The sequence below is a fragment of the Lipophrys pholis genome (genome assembly GCF_963383615.2).
Source record: "Lipophrys pholis genome assembly, chromosome: 22".
NCBI classification, from domain to species: domain Eukaryota; kingdom Metazoa; phylum Chordata; class Actinopteri; order Blenniiformes; family Blenniidae; genus Lipophrys; species Lipophrys pholis.
The window spans coordinates 15,805,480-15,824,538 of record NC_137644.1 but is presented as its reverse complement, the minus strand read 5'-3'; the positions used below and the strand labels follow the sequence as shown (position 1 = coordinate 15,824,538).

The 19,059-nt window shown below is 43.7% G+C and overlaps 1 protein-coding gene across 2 annotated transcripts in view; it reads left to right on the top strand.

Annotated features, from left to right (window-relative positions):
• Positions 1-1,430: 1,430 nt before the first annotated feature.
• Positions 1,431-19,059, top strand: part of wnt5b (wingless-type MMTV integration site family, member 5b) — an 87,124-nt gene continuing 69,495 nt past the window's right edge. The window contains exons 1-2 of one of the 2 annotated variants that reach the window (XM_080492470.1): positions 1,700-1,843; positions 8,989-9,093. The gene's annotated coding sequence lies outside the window, so the exon portion shown is untranslated. Of the gene's footprint in view, positions 1,844-8,988; positions 9,094-19,059 lie in introns of both variants that reach the window. The other variant, XM_080492469.1, reaches the window with a different exon arrangement.

Genomic DNA, 19,059 nt, shown 5'->3' with positions numbered 1-19,059 from the left:
CCTTCTCAATGGGACTTCTGGTCTTCAGTTGGAGGCGTGGGTTCAAATCCCACTCCTGACAGCCAGTGTTTAGTTGGTGTTTCTGAAATAATATATTCTAGACTGGGTCTAATGGGGCTCACTACTGTCTTTGCTGGACATTGGGATGACTGAGACCTTTAAAGATATAAAGGTTCTGGAGAACTTCCTTCCACCTCACTGGGGTCTCAGCTCTAATTTACTCTACGGTTTAACGTTTCTCTCTTTGTATCTGCTTTTATCTGGAGTTTAGCATCAATCCGGAGTGTCAGGATGGGCGAAGGGTCTAAGGCGCCAGACTCAAGGAACCTTTCCTTCCTTCTCAATGGGACTTCTGGTCTCCAGTTGGAGGCGTGGGTTCAAATCCCACTCCTGACAAACCTTTTAGACCACTGCTGCTGTCTTTATTTGTATGTATAGCAAAACATTTCCTTATTCAGGTAAAAATTGAATTGTTAATTGATTACAGTCTATAGCAAATATTGAAAGCAATGATATGAATGACATCATAGGTAATTATTTTAACAGTTTGTTATAAAATTGTAGTTAGAGAGGTGTGGGTTCTAATCCCAGTCCTAGCAGTGCCTTTTATCCTGCTTTGGTTGAAACAAGAGTACTGTGGTGTGTCTGTACTGAACAGCAGCATCACAATATGTGGAGCTTCTTGGTACAGAAACTTTATCTCCTCTTCTGTTTCAGTTCAGTTTGGTTTTTCCAGAGTTTCTGAGAGGAACCAGACTCAAGAAGCACTAATTGGAGGAATTTCTAAATATTTGGGTTCAAATCTCACTCCTGGCTATGGATTGAATCTTTCTGCAGCTTTATTTGAAACTAACCTACATGTACTGTGCGGATCAGCTTGCGACATATTTAAACTTGTGATTAGAGGAGTGATGTCAATCTTCCTTATATTTGAATGATTAAAATGATTTCAACTCAACTATACAGCCGTTGGATGACTGATGATTCCAACATATCAAGGGTTGGAAGGTCATTTCTGACCAGTCCTGACCAGAGTGTTACTCCCTCGGTTCTCTCCCCTTTGCTCTTCATCTGCTTGGACATCATTGCAAAGGGATTAGACAGCTTTCCCTACTTCTTTCTTTATTTCTTTCTTTCTTTCGCCCCACTCCTCCTCCTCCTCCTCCTCCTCCTCCTTCTTCTCTGTGTATGTGTGTCAAACTTTTCGCTCTGAACGCGTAAAAAGTGTGTCTCTCCCTCCCTCCTCCCTGCGTGCGTAATTAGTTTGGAGAGCGTCTGGAAAGTTGTGATGTCCACGAAGAAATCAGCTTTATTTCTGACACCTGTTGCCGAGAACACGGCGCGCGCGGAGCAGAACGCGGCGAGGGGCGTGCGCAACTACTTTCTTCACTTCTTTTTCATTTTTTCTTCCTCCTCTCATGTATTTCTCCGTGACAAGTTGGGACTTTTGGAGAAACTGACAGGTCCGCTGATCGCCGGGGGCTGCCTCTCACGTCCCGCATGTTCCCCCATAAACCCGCAGCTTTTTAGAGTGAGACGAGGACTTTTTGTGTGTGACACCGAGGAGTGAAAGGAAGCGAGGGGCATTTCATGTGTCCAAAAAGAAAACGAAAAGAAAAGAAAAAGTGACACTTGGAAGAGTTTGCGTGTTGCGTGTGTGTGTGTGTGTGTGTGTGTGTGTGAGTGAGTCGCTGTGCGCGGCGCGGCGGATCCGCCTGAAGGCGCCTCACCGAGTCTGCAGCTTCCCAACCGGACTCAAAGTCTCACTTCTCGGTCTGGAGCGCGTCGGTCGGTGGAAGGAAGAAGTTTTCTAAACTTTTGGAGAGTTTATCCAGCAAACCAGGTACGACCTCCCTTCATTGGATAAGTTAGTTTAAACACTTCAAAGTGATGCTAATAAGTTCCAAATACATTATGTGTGTCGTTTTAATACTAAATGAGAACTTCTTTTTCTTTTCTTTTTTTACAATATCATTATTTGTTATCACGTTTTAGTGACTTCCTATCGTCGTTGTCCTTTGGGCCTAATAATAGACTTGAACTTGAGCGCACTGGGTTGTAAAGAAGCTTTTGCGCACAGAACAGGACGCGCACGTCTCGAGCTCTTTGTCAAAAGGTCTTTGGACTTTGTTCCACTTGAACTTGTCGACGTTTTGTCCCCACAATGTTTCCGTCGTCACGGTCTACTGACAGAATGGGTCTATTTCATGACTTTGGCTCAAGTATGACAGTGGTGAAACGCGGTGTGTGTGTGTGTATGTGTGTGTGTATGTGTGTCCGCTAACCCCATCGGCCCGAATGAAGGCAGCCCTCTCGCTTTGCGGTGGCGACCAGGACTATTTCGGTCGAAATGTTGCACAAATGTTTCTCTCAGCAGGAGAAATTGCTCTGCCTTCATCTGGGCCACAGGGTGCATTGGCATCTGAGCCAAACTGACCGAAACGACTTGATTTCTTGACTGCGACCAAAAAAAAACACACAACATGTCTCAATATAACAGGAGGAAAGACGCTCAGGTTCGTGTGAAAAGCTCTAAAATGATGATTTGACGTGTTTGTTCATTAACCGGATCAGTTGTGAAGTTAAAGTGTCGGCCTATATTCAGTGTTTATGTCTCGTAGTCTGTGAGCATTAACTCTAATTGTGACAAAATGAGGTTAATGAATAAGATTAAAGCTCAAACAACTAATCAATTTGAAGCAAACCCTACAAAGAATCTCGGCTGACAAGCGTGTATCTGTGTTTGTGGACGGGTACTTTGTGTTTATGTCTGTTTTTCTTGCCAGTGAGGCGTCCGCTGACCTGTGTGCTTAAGTTTTTATGGTAACCTTTGACCTCAGAGCAACTCACCAACACTCACAAAAACTCTCATATCCCACAAACCATTTAAGCAGGGGAAAAAAGAAAAAAAAAAGTTGCTCTGGGCAAACCTCCCTGTTAACAGTCTCACAGGACTTGGGCGGGTCCAGCATCAATCTGTTCCACACATTTTTTAAATTTAATTTTTTATTTTTTTTTACCCAAATGCAGGGAGACCGTATAGATGTGTCACTGTAAAGCCCCGTGACGTTTAACTCGAGTCGAGTGGCGTCATTGAATAAGCCAAGGGAGTATGGAGAATGGGTTTCGTGTTTGCAAAGGGGAGACATAACAGAAGAAAGTGAGTTCTTTTTCCGTCCGTCACCACACGCAAAAGCGGCGCATTAGATTGGTTTTCAGCATGTGATGCCTGCGGAGGAGCTGAGAGAGAGAGAGAGTCCAGGTCGTCTCGGGCAGCGACGTCTCCGCGTTAATCTGTGTTCTTCATGGTTTTAACGGCTGAAACCGACATGTGGACAGAACTTGACTGCAGGGCTGATAAACACAGAGAGAGGAGGATGTGTGTGTGTGTGTGTGTGTGTGTGTGTGTGTGTGTGTGTGTGTGTGTGTGTGTGTGTGTGTGTGTGTGTGTGTGTGTGTGTGTGTGTGTGTGTGTGTGTGTGTGTGTGTGTGTGTGTGTGTGTGTGTGTGTGTGTCAGGGTCAATAGTAACATTAGATGTGCAGATAGGGGTGGTGAAAAGTGTTACTGTCAACAGGTTAGCCATTAGAGAGAGATAATCTCTCTTCCGCCTCATCTGTTCTTTCTCCTCCCTCCCTCTCTCCATTTCATTCACAGAGTTAGTTTTCCCTCCTAGTTTCTGGCCTTCAAGCCAAAAGTTGACAAACAGCCTTTTTCAGCAAGTGGACCCAAACTGTGAAAGTGACCGTCGATTTAATAAACATCTCATCTTGTGAAATCTGTATTCTGAACATCTTCTCATTGTTCAGTTTCCCCTCTTTGTCCCCCAGTCGGCCCGTCTGCCCTCACAACTGGTGAAAAGAAAAAAACCTTTTCTTTAGGTGAGCGTCTCGTCCCCTCGGGACTCGGTAATTAGGGACTGGGAGTAAGTGAGTATGTGTACGAGTCTCCACGCCAGACATTTGAGAAGATGGGTTGTCTGCGAGCACAAATGGGTCCTCAAGGTCGTTCAAGAGTGTGTGTGTGTGTGTGTGTGTGTGTGTGTGTGTGTGTGTGTGTGTGTGTGTGTGTGTGTGTGTGTGTGTGTGTGTGTGTGTGTGTGTGTGTGTGTGTGTGTGTGTGTGTGTGTGTGTGTGTGTGTGTGTGTGTGTGTGTGTGTGTGTGTGTGTGTGTGTGTGTGTGTGTGTGTGTGTGTGTGTGTGTGTGTGTGTGTGTGTGTGTGTGTGTCGTGTTCAGACTGAAAATAAGGAAATATTTCTTTATTTAATCAAAGAGGCACTGCGGTAATGTCAGGTTTGTTTGTAATTATCAGGCATAAAATCCTGAACTGAATTGGTGGATTAGATGCATCATGCAGGGTGTGTGTGTGTGTGCTGCTTTTGAAGGTTTAAGTGTGGGAGAAGAAGAAGGGGGGGGGGGGGGTTCACTTTAACACTGAAAGTGTTTTGTGGATGTGTAACATGTGTGTATTTGAGCCCACCGGGAGCACTAATGACTGAGTCGGACTCACACACACAGATGGTGGTCCATGTGAAGAGGATGGCCTCTTCGGCTCTCCAGCTGAAGAGCCTGTATTTTAAATGCCGCTCCGTGATTGGCCCACTTGAATCCTGGGAATTCCTCCCAGCGCGCTCGGTGTGTGTGTGTGTGTGTGTGTGTGTGTGTGTGTGTGTGTGTGTGTGTGTGTGTGTGTGTGTGTGTGTGTGTGTGTGTGTGTGTGTGTGTGTGTGTGTGTGTGTGTGTGTGTGTGTGTGTGTGTGTGTGTGTGTGTGTGTGTGTGTGTGTGTGCGCGCGCAAGCAATCCTTTGATGATCATGGTGATGATAATGATGATAGTAATTGTGGTGTTTTAACAGGAAAAAGGAAAATGTAAACTTGGAAATTATAGATTGTGCTTTGATTTAACATCTCCGGGCAGTTTTGACTTCGCTTTCAAGATTCAAACAGAAAATAATGAACACAAATTGCGGGCAAAGAAAAGCTGAGTATAACTCAAAGTCGTATGCTTTCTTTCTTTCTCTCTATGGTAATATAAAAGAAAACCCAGACCATTTAATATTGTAATTCATTTGTAATAGCCACTAAGCTGTTTCGGCTACTTGAAATCCGACTATAATACAAGATGATGACTTGACTCTGAGGCGGCGGCGGCGGCGGCGGCCTGCACTTAAAGTGGCTCCATTAGTGTGTGTGAGTGTGTGTTGACAATGCATTGCGGCCGCGCGGTAGTCATTATGGTCGGGCGCTGTGTGCAGATGCATTTCTTGCATGTCCGTCTGCGCTCAAAATGTGACCCTGTGGGCTGTCGTGTGTGTGTGTGTGTGTGTGTTGGCCTTTTTGCGCCGGTGGTTCGGGGCTTTACGATGATGTCACCGGGGCAGCAGGGTGGAGTGACATGGAGTTAGAGTTTGGCGAAGGTCCTGACTCCAGCAGCCCTCAAAGTGTGTGTGTGTGTGTGTGTGTGTGTGTGTGTGTGTGTGTGTGTGTGTGTGTGTGTGTGTGTGTGTGTGTGTGTGTGTGTGTGTGTGTGTGTGTGTGTGTGTGTGTGTGTGTGTGTGTGTGTGTGGTCGCACTGGTCAGCAGCTGTATGCAGGCAGTGTCCTACACTAATAGTAAAAGAGGTTTATTGGACACTTTACAGGGCCTGAAACCGTTTTATAAATCCGGCGGCCGGTACAAGGGGACAGTCACAGACCAAATGGCCACAAGGCACACAGTGTGAGGCCAGAGCGGCTGCAATTATCGAGTACCGACGTGCCAAAGGAAGAGGAACTGATGCCTCCACCGACCACCGCTTCCTTCATTTACATTCAGCCCACTGGTTTGCGTTGACTTATCTGGGATTATGGGTTTTTAATTGTGGAAAACGAGCGGTGTAAGTTTTGTATAAACTCAAAGTGGTTGAAACTTCCCGTTTGGAGTATCGGGTCGCAGTGTTCATTTGTTTCGGTTGACCATATTTACTACTGGACTGCCCGGAAAAATGACTCAAAACTTTGAATATCTGGTCAATATTATTGGTTGAATCTCGTCTGGGATGTTTGGATGGTCATACTGCAGAAGTTCTGGTGTTGGGTACGGGTACAAACTTCTATTTCTGTCTCTTTAATGTAATGTATAATTATAAACAAACACAAATTCTGTCAACATTGACGGGATAAGAGTAAAATTGTTTCAAATAAACATCAATAAAGTCCAGAAATCAACCTTAAAAGCAGGTTTTAGGAGCGGGGGAGGACTTACTAACGCCGGAATGGAACCTGAGCTCTGCTCACTATAAGGCAAGACTAATAAACCGTTTTGTTTCACAGTAAATATCCTTCTTTTTAGGTTTCATAAATGTCCAAGCATGTTTAAATTGGATGTCCGTTAACAACTTTTAACAACTTTGCCATATAATAGAAGTATTAAACATACAAAGCGAACTGTTAACGTCAATGTGCTTTATAGCTGAAGGAGGATATTTTCTCAATTTAGAAATGTATATATCAGTGAAACGCGACCCCGGCTTGACTCTGAGTGCGACCCCACATGGGGCCGAGGAACTTCTGCAGACGACACGAACTCGGCCGATCACAGTAAATCCACCGCATCAGCACAACGATCATCACAGAAGTGGCCGCCTCCTGCCTTCCTCTTCCTCATCCTCTCGCGGCCTCGATCCAGCGCTGATAAAACTATCAACAGCACACCTGCACTGGGGCTGGAAACCACACACACACACACACACACACACACACACACACACACACACACACACACACACACACACACACACACACACGGGAAGAAGAATCTTATTTAGCACACGCTCACTACAATCCCATCAGGTTTTAACTCTGACTTTCTCCATTTCCATCAACTCTTCACGCTTTTCTTTTTCAGTTTTCGTTCAGTTTTCTTTTTTTTTTTTTACTTCTGAACCTGTTTTGGGTCACTAGACTCCACGTCAGGAAGGTGCATTCCAGAATATAAGATGACTACTAAAGGTAGTGCTCGCTGCCTCTCTGCCTTTGAATTAAACCGGAGTTCAGCGACGCTTTCAGCTGGAGATAAACGGAGCGTGACCTCCGGAGGCTTTATTTATGGCCCGGCATTACAGCCGTGGCCAAAAAGACCCGCGCTTGTTTTACACCCGCCTCATTGTCATGGCTGATTCTGTAAACGTGTCTGCGGCGGAGGTGGAAGCAAGTTTTGTCCGATGGTATAAAACCGTGATTCCTGCAGAGGCGAGGACGCCGCCATGTTTTCCTTATTGGGCGCCAAACAAGTGGAGCTCGTCCGTTTCATCTTGGACAATTAGTCATTATCACTAAATGATTCGTACATCTTGGATTGACTGAAGCGATCTTGTGTATTTTGCCAGTCGTGGGTTGTTGAACAGATTCCCTCACCTTCTAAAAATCTGTCGCCCAACGTGGGGCTCGAACCCACGACCCTGAGATTAAGAGTCTCATGCTCTACCGACTGAGCTAGCCGGGCTTCCTGCATCAGATGCGAGTGTCGTCTCAACACGTGGATACCCGACACATCCTGTGTTTGGTTTGCTGTGAGCGTCTTGGGTCTTATTTTTAGATCAGACAGCAGTGGGTTGAAGGAAGCAGAGACTGGGCAGCCGGCGCCGCTTCACTCGTTTCAGGTATAACAAGGTTTCTGTGCCGGCGCCCACACCTCCAGAGTGGTTCGCCTCACTGGAGTCGGAGCCAAAGAGTTTGATCAGGAAACAGGTTTAACGTTTCATCCGCTCGTGCTCCGCTTCAGTCAGACCTCACCAGCAGAGACGTTCTGGTGTGTAATAGGGAAACACGGTGGCGTGTATCATCTCCTCTGTTTTTCGCGATTCAACCAAATCACACAAGTTTCTCTCCAGAAGTACGTCGTCACCCGATGCTCAAGGGCGTCTTACTGTGTGTGTGTGTGTGTGTGTGTAAGTGTGTTCATGTGTTCACACTTCCACACAAAGGTCTCATCTAATCAAACTAAACCTGGACGTGTGAACACACCTCCAGTGATCCACAGCTGGTGTTAATGAAAGGTGTCGCATATCTACTCATCTTTCACCCTGATGGGGGTTGTTGGGGTCTGGAGCTGTTTTGTGTGGCAGAAACACACACACACACACACACACACACACACACACACACAGCAATAAACATGCTTACGCTGCAGAAAAGTGATGAGTGTGTGTGTGTTAGGGAACTGAAGAGGCTGAACTAGAGTGAAGAAAAAAGTTGGGGATGATGGACGTTCAGTGGGTCAGAAGAGAGGAAACGCTGCCTCCTACTGGTCAACACCTGCTACTACAGCAGATCAAAGCAACCAGGAGGAGAAAAGAGGAATATTGAGTTTTATTATATTAGTGCCTCCTTTCACCTCATGGCTTTTATCACTGTGAACTCAGTGCGTAATGCACTGGGTAGGATGAAAGAAGTCACATTGAGAGATGGCAAGAACCCTGAAATTAACCTCGACCTGTACCTCAATCCCTCGGTTTAGTGAGCCGCGCTGCAGAAGATAACATCTGCTCGTGATTTGCAAAGGTTTAAGTTTCAAGCAAATAATTTTGCAACTATAAAGACGTCTCCCTCATTTTGTACTGATGGTTTAGGTATTTCTGTGATTTATTTTATTTAATTACGTTTTTTTAATCTGCCAAAATTCTCCTTCTGGAGAGGCTGGCTTTAATATATTGAGATTCCCGGTGCCCAGGTGCTGTTACTAGATAATTACAGAGTGTGTTTTTCTCTGAACTGAGGCAACACCAAATCTGTCAGAGTACACACACACACACACACACACACACACACACACACTGAGGGAGTGAAGGGATCAAAATCAAATTTATTTCCTTGTTTCTGATGGCAAAGCAGCCACACTCTGGCTCTCACGCTCATATTTTCTTTCCTGCAGTCAATCTCTTCTTCTCCCCCTCCTTTTCACCATCTCTTCTCACTAATTTTTCTCTTTCCTCTCTATTTTCTTTTTCCAGTTTGTCTCCTCTGATCATCCCTGTGTGCGTGTGCGCGTGCATACAGAAGAGGGATCAACAAAGCATCAGTCAGTTGTCCAAAAGAAAGAAAGAAAAATCACAGAGGTACCAGACAGCATTGATTTCTTCTCCTCTCCTCTCTCTCTCCTCTCTCTCTTCTTACAGACACACTTTTTCTTTTTTTTCTTTTTTTTTGGTTTGTTTTTCAAAGCACATCCATCAGTGATTGGCTGCAGTGATTTATTAGGAAATGCTGTGATTGTAGCTCGGCTGTACGTCGGGACGGAGAGGAGCAGAACACTGCATTGCGTTAGAAACAGGACAGCAACTCTTTGCCAAATGAGCTTTTTGGATAACGAAGAGGCCGTTTTCTACTCTGTCCTGTTCTCTTCCTGGTGGTTTTTACGACTCTGGACTGCTTCTAGGCTGCTGAACACTGAACATCGTCAGTGGGTTTGAAGGAGCAGTTGATTAAATAAATTGTGCAACAGCATCATTGCATAATCCCAGAATGAGAACACTGTTCCTATTCAATCAGTTTCTTTGATGTATGAAGAATTACAATATACTGGACTAATTTGGGGGAAAGGGAGGAATACGAGCTTCCGAGTAATTCAAAAGATGAAGCAATCTCTTAGAAAGTCACTATTTTAGATTTCAATAATACATTTCTAAGAAGCAGCACTCTACTAATGAGGATAATCCAACAGTCTATCAGCTTCTAGGATTCTGTCTTCCTGTGAATCGAATTCTCAGCTGTGTTGCTCTCAGACGGTATCCGTGCTCCGCCACAGGAAGAAGAAAAAAAAAAAAAACACCTTTTCACACTCTGCTAATCTTTGGGCACAAAGGGGTTAAAACACTTAGCAGAGGAGCGCCATAGCTACTGAATTTCATCCTGCATATTTTAACACATGCAGCAGCATATATTTCACATCAGCGTCTGTCGCTGCCGCGCTGCTGCGTCGTCTGTCAAGTGTGGCACGCCGCCTGAATCGAGATCAGAATGCTGGCTTTTTTTTTTTTATTTGTTTGTTTGTTTGTTTTGTGTTTCCGTTGCATTCAGTAGATGAACGGCGACCCGTCTGCACGGCATTGGGGCAAGGACGTTGTGTGTACATGAAGCCCTGAAACACATGTGACAGCGACACCCTGTAAGAACATGCATTTATATGAAGGGCGCGCTGCTTCTGTTTGCCCCTGACTGACCTAGACAAGAAGGTAATTTATAGCAGGTGTGGCAAGCGTATGTCCCGCAGGCCCAAAGTGATCCGATCGGACCGGCAGGATGACGCTGCAAAGAATAAAAATCACTGAAAGGAGACCGAAGCACCGAATTGCAAATTCTTAAACAAGATTTGCAAAAATCCAAACAAACACAAAAGGTCCCTGATTAACCTCTCATGTATGTTTTTGGATGAGGACAGAAAATCCACACGCTCAGAGAAAACATGCAAACTTCAGCCCACTGGTATTTGAACCCAGACCTTCCCACTGTGAGAAACAGAGCTAACCACTGCACCACTGCGTGGCCGCAGTCTGCTGCCTGAGAAGTGAGTTTTTGATTATTTATACTAGAATTCATATAAATGCATGTGAACTTGTTCTACAGATATGATTTAAGATCAATTGAGCCTCTATAAGAGTTTGACAAAACTTATTTCTGAGAGGAGGGGAATTCTTACTGGCGTCCACAAAGTTTAAGACATTTATATAAGATGAATAAGTAAATATGTTATACTCACATATAGTTGACGGTAAACTTTTGATTGATATTGTAGAGTTTGTTTGCTACAGGTTAGACACAGGTATAGATAAAACAGGTTTACAGGCTCAGATGTGAAAGTCTAACCCTTCAAAATCTTTTGTCACAAGCTCACTGTGATAAACTCCAACATTTTAAGACTTTGAAGTGTAAATAAAGACATTCATGTGAGATTTATATGAAATAAAATCTGTTTAAAAGCCTTAAACTGACCTAAAATGACACACAATTCACCACATCTAGTGTAAATAATTATCTAGATTATATACATTTCTGAATATGTACCACTGTTGAAGAGAAGTTGGTTGTTGGCTCTCATCTCTGATCTCTTTTGGTCCTGAGTCTGCAGAAATAAACCTGACTGCACATTCCCTCCTCACTCCACAGACCAGGTGCCCATCAGCATAATGTCATAATGCATAATGTCATAATGCTGAACAGCCAAAGAATGTATAGCAGAGTTCATGTGAAAGGGTTATTTATTTATTTATTTATATATATATATATATATATATATATACAGTGGGGCAAAAAAGTATTTAGTCAGCCACAGATTGTGCAAGTTCTCCCACTTAAAATGATGACAGAGGTCTGTAATTTTCATCATAGGTACACTTCAACTGTGAGAGACAGAATGTGAAAAAAAAATCCAGGAATTCACATTGTAGGAATTTTAAGGAATTTATTCGTAAATTATGGTGGAAAATAAGTATTTGGTCAATAACAAAAATTCAACTCAATACTTTGTAATATAACCTTTGTTGGCAATAACAGAGGTCAAACGATTACTATAGGTCTTTACCAGGTTTGCACACACAGTAGCTGGTATTTTGGCCCATTCCTCCATGCAGATCTTGAGAGCAGTGATGTTTTGGGGCTGTCGCCGAGCAACACAGACGTTCAACTCCCTCCACAGATTTTCTATGGGGTTGAGGTCTGGAGACTGGCTAGGCCACTCCAGGACTTTCAGATGCTTCTTCCGGAGCCACTCCTTCGTTGCCCGGGCGGTGTGTTTGGGATCATTGTCATGCTGGAAGACCCAGCCACGTTTCATCTTCAAAGCTCTCACTGATGGAAGGAGGTTTTGGCTCAAAATCTCACGATACATGGCCCCATTCATTCTTTCCTTAACACGGATCAGTCGTCCTGTCCCCTTAGCAGAAAAACAGCCCCAAAGCATGATGTTTCCACCCCCATGCTTCACAGTAGGTATGGTGTTCTTGGGATGCAACTCAGTAGTCTTCTTCCTCCAAACACGACAAGTTGTGTTTATACCAAAAAGTTCTATTTTGGTTTCATCTGACCACATGACATTCTCCCAATCCTCTGCTGTATCATCCATGTGCTCTCTGGCAAACTTCAGACGGGCCTGGACATGCACTGGCTTAAGCAGGGGGACACGTCTGGCACTGCAGGATTTGATTCCCTGTCGGCGTAGTGTGTTACTGATGGTAACCTTTGTTACTTTGGTCCCAGCTCTCTGCAGGTCCTTCACCAGGTCCCCCCGTGTGGTTCTGGGATTTTTGCTCACCGTTCTCATGATCATTTTGACCCCACGGGATGAGATCTTGCGTGGAGCCCCAGATCGAGGGAGATTATCAGTGGTCTTGTATGTCTTCCATTTTCTGATAATTGCTCCCACAGTTGATTTTTTCACACCAAGCTGCTTGCCTATTGTAGATTCACTCTTCCCAGTCTGGTGCAGGTCTACAATTCTTTTCCTGGTGTCCTTCGACAGCTCTTTGGTCTTGGCCATAGTGGAGTTTGGAGTCTGACTGTTTGAGGTTGTGGACAGGCGTCTTTTATACAGATAACGAGTTCAAACAGGAGCCAATAATACAGGTAACGAGTGGAGGACAGAAGAGCTTCTTAAAGAAGAAGTTACAGGTCTGTGAGAGCCAGAGATCTTTCTTGTTTGAAGTGACCAAATACTTATTTTCCACCATAATTTACAAATAAATTCTTTAAAATTCCTACAATGTGAATTCCTGGATTTTTTTTTCACATTCTGTCTCTCACAGTTGAAGTGTACCTATGATGAAAATTACAGACCTCTGTCATCATTTTAAGTGGGAGAACTTGCACAATCGGTGGCTGACTAAATACTTTTTTGCCCCACTGTATATATCCCAGTGTTTTTGTTGAACACTCAATGTTTGTAGCCATAAGACTTTCTTCAAAGTGGTGGAAGAATTGAAACGTGGCCCTGTAGTAATGTTGGACGCAGACAGAGGGCGCTGCATCACAGGGACCCATTACCAGAGAGAGAGAGAGAGAGAGAGAGAGAGAGAGAAAGAGGAATGTTAGGATGGGAGAGGGTGAGGAGATCAATCCAGAGGTAGCAGTTCAAGGCGACATTTTAAACTCTGGTGTGAATCCTCTTCCCCACGTACATCTGTACACTCTTTGTTTTGGTTACTTTCAACAAATGAAATTCATGAGGCACAGCTATGCTTCTTCCAGTAGTTTCTCTCCCCACTCCCTCCTTCATTTTCTCTGACCCCCTCCTCCTCCTCCTCCTCCCTTCCATCATGCTTGGTTGGGTCCAGGCCATTTGCCTCCACTCCAGCGGGGCTGTACCATTAGTGACCAGCAGGGGAATTGTTACTCTCTGCATGCAGCTGCTTCCAGGTGTGCTCATGCTCACTCTGTCATTCAGTCTGGCTGTGTGTGTTGTTTGCCTGCTATTAGTATCTGTGTCACTGCACACACACACACACACACACACACACAAAAGCAACACCATCTAGGAACATGAGATAAATTGCATATTTTTTTCTTCAAAATCAAAATGACTTCTTCTTACCAAAAGATGAGTTTGGTGCCATTTAGTTTTGTTGTTCTCTTACTGGAAATGTGTTCATTCTGAGGCAGTGTTGCATCATATTTAGCTTATATTCTGTTGACAGAAAGGGATTCTCTGTGGGTCTCAGTCCAAAGACTGTTTTACGAGGTGAGAAGCAAATGAAGAAGATAACTAATCAACATGTATAGCAGGGAGTACCTGGGAGCAGGAAATACTGCTATAAACATGGTTTGATTAGAATAATAATCAAATGAGGAACAGGTAGAGTGACAACTAAAGAGCATGTGTCCCACATCTTCAGGGAGCTGTTCTGTTTGTTAACAGAAACACAAGGTTTGTGTGTACTCACAGAGAAGAAACATCATTGTCAGAAGTGGGATTTGAACCCACGCCTCCACTTGGAGACCAGAAGTCCCCAGCATGAGGAAGGAGTCTCACCTTGAGTCTGGCGCCTTAGACCACTCGGCCATCCTGACAAGGTCACGTGTTGCTGGACGCAGACGAAGATCTTTGTACTTCTACGTTATCGTCTCTGTCAAGAAGGAGGCATCACACAACAACCTGCCTGTAACATGGATAGCAGGAGGCACCTCGGTGTTTGAAGTACTGCTTTAAGCATTCATGTTTGATCAGTTCATTTATAAAGTTTGAATAGGTTTATGTCACCCAGGTTAGTTATTCTCTTATTGCAACATCTTCATTCAGCTTTCACATTTTCGGTGTTGTGCCCTGGTCACGACCAAAAAACAAACCACATCATGCATTGTGGCATTTCAAAGGTGTGTTTTCTATATTTTATTCATTAGATATCATCTTATTTTCTCTCATAATGGACCTTAATCAGACTGATCTTTTGTGGGTTTCAAAGCAGAGACTCTTGTACTTTAGGATCTAAGACAGAAGCAGATCCAGACAGAGTTAATGCCTGATGACTAATGCACATGTTTAATAAACATGTGGCCTGCAAATAAAGAGAGGAACCTCTTGGTAATCAGATTACATAGGGGTAAAAACATTGGTTGTCAGGAGTGGGATTTGAACCCACGCCTCCATTTGGAGACCAGAAGTCCCTTGAATGAGGAAGGAGTCTCACCTTGAGTCTGGCGCCTTAGACCACTCGGCCATCCTGACGATGTCATGAGATCAACAGTTTTACTTTTGGGCTCGGAACCAAATATTTTTATTCTCTACGACTTAAACATTAAAGTAAACCTGTTCCATTGTCGGTGTGGTGCTTGGAAACGTATGAGCTGCTTGGGTTGCATGTTAAACGCAGCAGGGTTGGACATGTCGAGGGAGCGCAGGAAACACATCTGTCTGTTTAATTTCCTCTCCTGTTTATTCCAACCACCTGCACTCTGCCTTCTCTTTGCTCTCCATTGTCTTCGTTTTGTCATCTGCCACACGCTCATTTTCCACCTGCGCCACCCTGCCTTGTTTTTCTGGTTTGTGACTTTGTTTGATTAGAAATTGATCCTGTTTTCCTCCGTTCATGCACTGTTTGTTAGTGAGCATGAGACCCTGGAACAGCTCAACTTGAAGCGGCTTGTGTCTTTTTCTCTCCTTTTTATTTCGGGAAAAGAAAGAAAGACCCTTTGCAAGCTTGTGTTTAGCTTAACATCAGAATATGTCAATCTCATTGAAAATCTATCATTTCAAAATAAAGCAAATTCTCCATTTAATTCAGGAGTAATTTAGGGTTTGCAAATAATTTTACTTCAGGGGCCACATGTAACTAGATTTATACCGATGAGTGCATTTTTTGCATTTTTAGGTAACTCCAAATTTTTATTTGTTTAGCTGCAAATACGCAGAATCTGAATTTACCCGCACTTTTTAAACACCGTTTATACGCCGTCTCAACAACAAGCTAAAGAAATGTGTTTTTTCCTATTTTGGCATTAATCTATTTGTTTTAAGAAGCATTCTGGTGTAAATCACAGTGATCGTCCTCCAATCGATGCCCAAATTTTATATTTAGATTCTGTTGACGAGTTACTTTGGTAGCAATAAGGTAATTAGGTAACTTAGACTCTTTTCATCACTTACCGCTCAGCCAAAGGCAAGGCTGTCAACCGCTGTACTGAAACACTGAGATCTTTAGTGGACGATCTGGGAACAGTTGTTACTCTGTAGAATAAAAAAAAATGAAACTAAAAGCGAACATAATCTGTGTCATATTTACAAGTCAATTCAACATCTTCTCTCTTTTTTTTGTAATCCTCGTTTCCAAACTTTATAAAATAAAAGATTAGTTCCACCAGTTTAGGAACGAGCTCCTTCTTAATGTCTGAAATCTACTTCTCCACTTAGCATTTGTTTACTTGTTGAATTTTTGTTCAGTCTTTTAATTCCACCCCAATGTTCTGAGGGATTATCCACTATTATCACGACGTGCTCTGTTACAATGGTGCGTTGGAGAGAATCCATATTCACATGATGTCAATAATGGTGCAAATTGAGATCTGGTGACCGCAGATGCAGTTTGAGGACAATAAACGCATTGTTCAGGGACGCAGTTTGAGGTAAATGGAGCTTCCTGCTTCATCAGAAGATAGTAAATTGCAGTCATGCAGCCGGTGGGCATGGTCAACAACAATCATCCATTAAGCTGTTAGTGTTCAAATGAAGGAGTCAAAAGGTCCCACTGAATGGTTTTGTTCTACTTCAACCATCTCCAGGCTTTACAAAAGAAAACAACCAGTCTGGACAAAAAAGGGAAATGTACTGCTCTGGGTTAAGATGCCTTGTTGATGAAAGTGATCAAGAGAAAAGAACGACAACAATAATTCAAATAATGGAAGTCTGCAGAAGATCATCTTTGACTGTCGATCAGAAGGAGGACAGGAAACTGAGGCTGCAGTTTACACAGACTGGCCGACACTGAAGACTGGGAGATTGGAATCATAATACACTGGAATGATGTCCAAATGAACAATCCAAACCAAAATTATTTTGTATTCGCATGTATTATGGATGATTGCATTAATTTCAGCTCCTCCCAGGCAGAGCGGTGCTGCAGCAGCAAACTCAAAGACACTTGAGCCGGCAAAATGTGACTCATCAGAAATCTCTTATTTAGCTATGAGGGACTTTTTATTCCCTCTGTCAACAACTCTCCTCCTCCTCCTTGTCCTCCTCCTCCTCCTGTTCTTCTGAGCCCCCCCGACACACACACACACACACACACACACACACCGTCCTCACCCTGCCCAGCAGTCTGTGGGCCGCGAGCCCAGCGAGAGGCAGCATGAGCCCGGCAGGCAGGGAGCTCCAGGCGCAGCTCTGCAGCCATGCCAGCACCCCAAGAAAGAACTGATAAAGGAGGGAAAGGGAAAACTAGGGAGGTGAGGCGAGGGAGTGAAAGGGGTTAACAGGAGGAGAGGGTGAATGGAGCGTAGAGGAGGAGAAGAGAGGAATCGTGTTGAGAGAGGATGAAGAGATAAGAGGATGCGAGAGCAGAGGGAGACATGCAAGAGAGGAGAGGATGGAGAGAGGGGGGAGACAAAAGGAGATTAGAAAAATAGATAGATCAATAGATAGAGGGAAACAGGAGGAGGAGAAGAAAGACGGAGCAAAAAAAAAAAAAGAACGTGTGAAGCAGAGAGAGAAAAGGAGAGAGCTGGGCAGACAGCCAGCTCTCCCAGGAGAGAGAGGTCAGAGCAACAGACATGTCTCCAGAGACACCATATTTGTGTGTGTGTGTGTGTGTGTGTGTGTGTGTGTGTGTGTGTGTGTGTGTGTGTGTGTGTGTGTGTGTGTGTGTGTGTGTGTGTGTGTGTGTGTGTGTGTGTGTGTGTGTGTGTGTGTGTGTGTGTCTGTGAAAGACAGTGGCAAGAGATAGAGGGGGGAGAAGGGAAGAATGCAGAAGAGGAGGAGGAGGAGGAAGAGGAGGAGGCAATCGGTGGAGCGCAGAGAGAAAGTGCGGAGGACTTGTATTAGATTCATACTGAATGTCTGAAACGTGACCTTGGAAATGCATATCTGTCTGCTTCTGCATATGTATCATTGTGTGCATATGTTTTTAGTGTTTTGCTTCTCACACCAGACTGGTATTTCTTTAATCTATTTCTGTTTTCCTCCTGAGATGAACACAGAAAAGCAGTTTGATAGTGTTAAACTGTCGTTTGCATGTTCTAGATTAAGTTTAGACACGAGGTTTGGTTGGACTCATTGCAGCTCCCATCACCACTTTCAGAAGAGTTTAATGTTTAAAAAGAAAAAAGGTCCTTTATTATGATCTATGATTACTATGATCAGCCATTGTCCAACCAGAGTGCGTCGCCCTCACTGCTGTTTGCAGCAAATTATACATGACTTGAGTGTGAGAGTTTAAAGAGACTTGTAAAAGACCCGAAACATTGAGATCAGTTGTGTATGTTATCAAATTCTTCTTTGCTTGAGTTCGATCAATTGTCCAGCCGACATGTCAACTACGTCCAATAAGGGAGGAAATCTGTGATTGATGGAAATCAAGATACACCAGGAACTGGGAAGGAAAATAAACAACAACAAAAAACTCAAACAATTTTTTTTTCCTTTCTGTCTGTAGTTTCTGTAATTTCAGATAATTAACATGAGTTCCATACGTTACCACATGTAGACAATGTTTGACTAATCGCTGTCATCTCATACATGAAGGGAAAATGTACTTTTATTCTGGAATCAAGTTTTTCTTTTGCCCTGCTAATCTGTAAAAAGGCCTAAATGGTGATTGTTGAGTAGTAGTTGTTCCACGGCTCAGCTGAGCATGTGCAGTACGTGAGGACCTCCGAGGTCTCCTGCTTTTATTGCATAAAGCCTCCGTGTGGCCGAGGCAGAACGGTGGATCGATTCCTCACACGTCACTGCTGTTGTGTTGATCGTCTTGCCAATGAAACACAAAGCGTTGCATCAGGGTGACTTCATGCCGCCTCGGATTGATGGTGTGCAAAAACAAACAAACAAATAGCTAAATGAGGGATCATTACACGACTGCTGAGAAATCTCTGTATGGAGGCCGTATAATAACCGCCGGTCCATTTTCATAATCCTGCAGATGAGGGGCGGGTTGCCTTCCAATCCCAAACTCGGCAGTTAAATCCAACATCCCACCTGGTATCTGTGTCCTTTAACGTGCAAAATCTGGAGTTTCCGTCAGTGGTGTTTGACCGTCGTGCATGTAGGAGTTTGTACCATTAGAATGTACACTGAGTTTAAAAAGCAGTAAATGATCACATATGAGTAAAACACATTTACTTTTTAATCTGTGTGAAGAGTTAGGTTTTTATAAAAGCAGTGACACAAGAGGCTCTCATTCCTAATCCTGCTCTAATTCCTCAATTTAGATTCATTTATAGGAACTGCAATCAGAGTTATTGGTAAATTATTGGTAAAGTGTGAGCAGTATATTTTTCTGTAAGTGACACTGAACTGACGTAAAATGAACTGACGTAAAATACTTAAGTGAAAATGTAGCTCTCGCAGTCATATTGAGGATTACTAGAACGTTATTTAAAAT